At 71.3% G+C, this 5,000-nt stretch overlaps 1 protein-coding gene across 1 annotated transcript in view; it reads left to right on the top strand.

The window, feature by feature from the left end:
• LOC147699085 (immunoglobulin superfamily member 3-like) overlaps positions 1-5,000 on the top strand; it is a 394,763-nt gene that overhangs the window by 82,053 nt on the left and 307,710 nt on the right. The gene's annotated exons all lie outside the window — the stretch shown is intronic.

Below are 5,000 nucleotides of genomic sequence, written 5' to 3' on the forward strand. Positions count from 1 at the left end.
GCCGGGACTGGGGCCGGGACCGGGCCCGGGGCTTGAGCCCCGTCCGGCAGGGCCCGGTGGTGCGGGAATACCCCTCCGTCCTGCAAGCCGGCCGGGGGTCCGGGGCGCCCGGGACGGAGGGTCGACCGGGGCCCAGGGAGGCTCTCCCCGGCCTGGACTAGGGTTCGGACAGCCAGGACTGGGGCCGGGACCGGGCCCGGGGCTTGAGCCCCGTCCGGCAGGGCCCGGTGGTGCGGGAATACCCCTCCGTCCTGCAAGCCGGCCGGGGGTCCGGGGCGCCCCGGACGGAGGGTCGACCGGGGCCCAGGGAGGCTCTCCCCGGCCTGGACTAGGGTTCGGACAGCCGGGACTGGGGCCGGGACCGGGCCCGGGGCTTGAGCCCCGTCCGGCAGGGCCCGGTGGTGCGGGAATACCCCTCCGTCCTGCAAGCCGGCCGGGGGTCCGGGGCGCCCGGGACGGAGGGTCGACCGGGGCCCAGGGAGGCTCTCCCCGGCCTGGACTAGGGTTCGGACAGCCAGGACTGGGGCCGGGACCGGGCCCGGGGCTTGAGCCCCGTCCGGCAGGGCCCGGTGGTGCGGGAATACCCCTCCGTCCTGCAAGCCGGCCGGGGGTCCGGGGCGCCCCGGACGGAGGGTCGACCGGGGCCCAGGGAGGCTCTCCCCGGCCTGGACTAGGGTTCGGACAGCCGGGACTGGGGCCGGGACCGGGCCCGGGGCTTGAGCCCCGTCCGGCAGGGCCCGGTGGTGCGGGAATACCCCTCCGTCCTGCAAGCCGGCCGGGGGTCCGGGGCGCCCGGGACGGAGGGTCGACCGGGGCCCAGGGAGGCTCTCCCCGGCCTGGACTAGGGTTCGGACAGCCAGGACTGGGGCCGGGACCGGGCCCGGGGCTTGAGCCCCGTCCGGCAGGGCCCGGTGGTGCGGGAATACCCCTCCGTCCTGCAAGCCGGCCGGGGGTCCGGGGCGCCCGGGACGGAGGGTCGACCGGGGCCCAGGGAGGCTCTCCCCGGCCTGGACTAGGGTTCAGAAAGCCGGGACAGGGGCCGGGACCGGGCCCGGGGCTTGAGCCCCGTCCGGCAGGGCCCGGTGGAGCGGGAATACCCCTCCGTCCTGCGAGCCGGCCGGGGGTCCGGGGCGCCCGGGAGAGAGGGTCCATCAGGGCCCGGGGAGGCCTGAAGCCCCGGAGCCCCGGAGCTCTGGAGCCCTGCAGCCCCAGAGCCCTGCTGGCCCGGGGCAGGCAGATTGGCATCATTTGGGTCCCGGTCATCTGGTCGCCCCTCTCGCCTCGGCCATCTGGTCGCCTGCAATGCTTTCCTATAAAGCGACCAGATGGCCGGACTTCCCTGGAAGTGCCGATGAGGTGCCATTTGCCTCCCGGATCCCAGCCAGGGCTCCAGGAGGTTGGGCACGTTTGCGCCGTGGGTCCCCTCTGTCACCTCGAGTGCATGGATTACAAGAAATGGGGGTAATTTTCCTCCGGATTAGTAGGTGCAAGGGTATGCCCGAACACCCTTCCGGGGCTGGTTGTTCCCTGCTTGGGACCAGATGGGCGATGCCTGGGCAACACCTCCCAGGCATCCGGGGCTCCCTCCTCCGGCCCACAGAGTGGCAAAGTACCCGGGACGGGCTCCATGGGTCCCAGGCCCTGTAACCCTGGAGCCCTGCAGACCTCGAGCCCAGCAGCCCCGGAGCTCTGCAGCCCTGGAGCCCTGCAGCCCTGGAGCCCTGGAGCCCTGGAGCCCCGGAGCCCCGTAGCCCCGTAGCCCTACAGCCCCTCGAGCCGTGGAGCCCTGCAGTCCCCGAGCCCTGCAGACCCAGAGACCCAGAGCCCCAGAGCCCCAGAGCCCCAGAGCCCCGGAGGCCTGGAGCCTTGGAGCCCCGGAGCTCCCTACAGGCCTGGGGCAGGCAGATTGGTGTCATTTCGGTCCCGGCCATCTGGTCGCCCCTCTCGCCTCGGTCATCTGGTCGCCCGCAATGCTTTCCTATGTAGCGACCAGATGGCCGGACTTCCCTGGAAGTCCCGATGAGGTGCCATTCGCCTCCCGGATCCCAGCGAGGGCTCCAGGAGGTCGGGCACTTTTGCGCCCTGGGTCCCCTCTGTTACCTTGTGTGCACGGATTACAAGAAATGGGGGTAATTTTCCTCCGGATTGATAGGGACAAGGTACTCTGGGACCCCTCTCGGCCTAGCGGTGTCTGTTGTGCCTGGGGAGCCTGGCTGGGTTCAAGAGCTCCGGCCGGGGCACCGTCCTGGGTCCTTCCGCGTGGCAGGGTGCCCGGGATGGGTTCCGGAGGGCCCGGGGAAGGCTACCCCTGTGCCTCTGGGCCTTGGGGTCCCCGGGCCCCGGATGGGGTGCTCTGGCACAGGGCCCTGTCCTCCGGCCTGCCGCACTGTCCAAGGCCCGGCACTGGGTTCCGTGGTGCCCGGGGTGCCTCCCCGTGCTTGGCTGGGTTCAGGAGCTCCGTCCTATGGGCCCTCAGTTGCCCCGGGGAGGTTGGCCTCCTTGCCTGGGGGGGTCCGTCCTGGGTCCTGCCGCGTGGCAGGGTGCCTGGGACGGGGTCCGGAGGACCCGGGGTAGGCTTCCCCTGCGCCTCTGGGCCTGGGAGCCCCGGCAGGGTCCAGGGGCCTCCCCGGGCCCCGAGTCGGGTGCTTGGGCCCAGGGCCCCGTCCCTCCGGCCTGCCGCACTGCCAAAGGCCCGGGACTGGGTTCCGTGGTGCCCAGGGAGCCTCCCCTTGCTCCGCTGGGTTTTGGGAGCCCCGTCCGGGGCCCCTGAGAGGGTGGCCCCCATACCGGGGGCTCCGTCCTGGGTCCTGCCGCGCGGCAGGGAGCCCCGGAGCCCCGGAGCCCTGCAGCTCCTGATCCCTACAGGCCTGGGGCAGGCAGATTGGTGTCATTTCGGCCGTGGCTATCTTGTCGCCCCTCTCGCCTCGGCCATCTGGTCGCCCGCAATGCTTTCCTATGTAGCGACCAGATGGCCGGACTTCCCTGGAAGTCCCGATGAGGTGCCATTCGCCTCCCGGATCCGAGCGAGGGCTCCGGGAGCTCGCGCACTTTTGCGCCCTGGGTCCCCTCTGTCACCTTGTGTGCACGGATTACAAGAAATATGGGTAATTTTCCTCCGGATTGATAGGGACAAGGTACTCTCGGCCTAGCTGTCCTCAGCCGGCAGCTGGACGGGCCAGGATGTTGCCCCAGCCCAGGGTCTGTTCCTGGGCCTGCCGCGTGGCAGGAAGCCCTGGATGGGGTCTGGGAGGGCCCGGGGAGGCGTCCCCAGCGCCTCCGGTCTCCCAGATGGGGCCCAGGGGCCCGGGTTGGGTTCCCCTCGCCCCCCGGCCTGCCGCACTGCCAAAGCCAGGGACGGGGTTCTGTTGTGCCCGGGGAGCCTCTCCTTGCTTGGCTGGGTCCAGGAGCTCCATCATGAGCACCACAGCTCCATGCCCAAACCCATTCGAACCGCCGCAGTGAAGGGGTTATAGGCGGGTATCTATTCGAATAACGAAAATGCATGCTGTGACATCGCATTCCTTTACAGCGAGATGCCTTGGCGTCGCAAGTCAGTAGATCAACTTGATCTAGAGGACACACTAACTAAAGGCGTAATAAAATCTATTTTTCAAACACCAACCCGCGCAACAGGAGGGAAAGTGTTGATAAACTAGCCCCTTCGGTGCTGCTGACGACTTTAGCTCGTCACGATTCCAGTAGGGAAGGTGTTGGTTCATTCCTTATGTTGGAGCGCCATCTAGAGCAAGTCCGGTAGATAATGTGTTTGCAACAGTAGCGCGCAATGCTTTCCAACGGGGCGACCAGATTGCCGGGCTTACCTGGAAGGCCTGAGGCCTGAGGTCCAGGGGAGGGCGGCCTCCCCATCCCGGGCGCTGTCCTTGGTCCTGCTGCGTGGCTGGGTGCCCGGGACGGGGTCCGGAGGGCCCAGAGAGGCTTTCCCTGCGCCGCCGGGCTTGGGAGCCCAGGCTGGGTCCAGGGCCCCGGGCGGGCCCCGGGTCGGGTGCCACGGCCCTGGGCCCGGTCCACCGGCCTGCCACACAGCCAAAGGACCAGGACGGGGTGCCGTCATGCCCGGGAAGCCTCCCCTCGCTCGGCTGAGTTCAGCAGCTCTGGCCGGGGGCCCCTGAGGGCCCGGGGAGGGCGGCCTCCCCATCCCGGGTCGCTGTCCTGGGTCCTGCTGCGTGGCAGGGTGCCCGGGACGGGGTCCGGAGGGCCCGGGGAGGCTTCCCCTGCGCCTCCGGGCCTGGGAGCCCCGGCTGGGTCAAGGGGCCCGGACGGGCCCCGGGTCGGGTGCCACGGCCCTGGGCCCGGTCCCCCGGCCTGCCACACTGCCAAAGCTCCGAGACAGGGCTCCGTTGTGCCCGGGAAGCCTCCCCACGCTCGGCCGAGTTCAGCAGCTCTGGCCGGGGCCCCTGAGGGCCCGGGGAGGGCGGCCTCCCCATCCCGGGCGCTGTCCTTGGTCCTGCTGCGTAGCGGGCTGCCCCGGGACGGGGTACGGAGGGCCCAGGGAGGCTTCCCCTGCGCCGCCGGGCCTGGGAGCCCCGGCTGGGTCCAGGGGCCCGAACGGGCCCCGGGTCGGGTGCCACGGCCCTGGGCCCGGTCCCCCGGCCTTCCACACTGCCAAAGCTCCGGGACAGGGCTCCGTTGTGCCCGGGAAGCCTCCCCTCGCTCGGCCGAGTTCAGCAGCTCTGGCCGGGGCCCCTGAGGGCCCGGGGAGGGCGGCCTCCCCATCCCGGGCGCTGTCCTTGGTCCTGCTGCGTGGCGGGCTGCCCCGGGACGGGGTACGGAGGGCCCGGGGAGGCTTCCCCTGCGCCTCCGGGCCTGGGAGCCCCGGCTGGGTCTGGGGGCCCGGACGGGCCCCGGGTCGGGTGCCACGGCTCTGGGCCCGGTCCCCCGGCCTGCCACACTGCCAAAGCTCCGGGACGGGGCTCCGTTGTGCCCGGTAAGCCTCCCCTCGCTTGGCTGAGTTCAGCAGCTCTGGCCGGGGCCCCTGAGGG

This window comes from Lissotriton vulgaris, chromosome 8, assembly GCF_964263255.1.
Source record: "Lissotriton vulgaris chromosome 8, aLisVul1.2, whole genome shotgun sequence".
In the NCBI taxonomy this organism is placed as follows: domain Eukaryota; kingdom Metazoa; phylum Chordata; class Amphibia; order Caudata; family Salamandridae; genus Lissotriton; species Lissotriton vulgaris.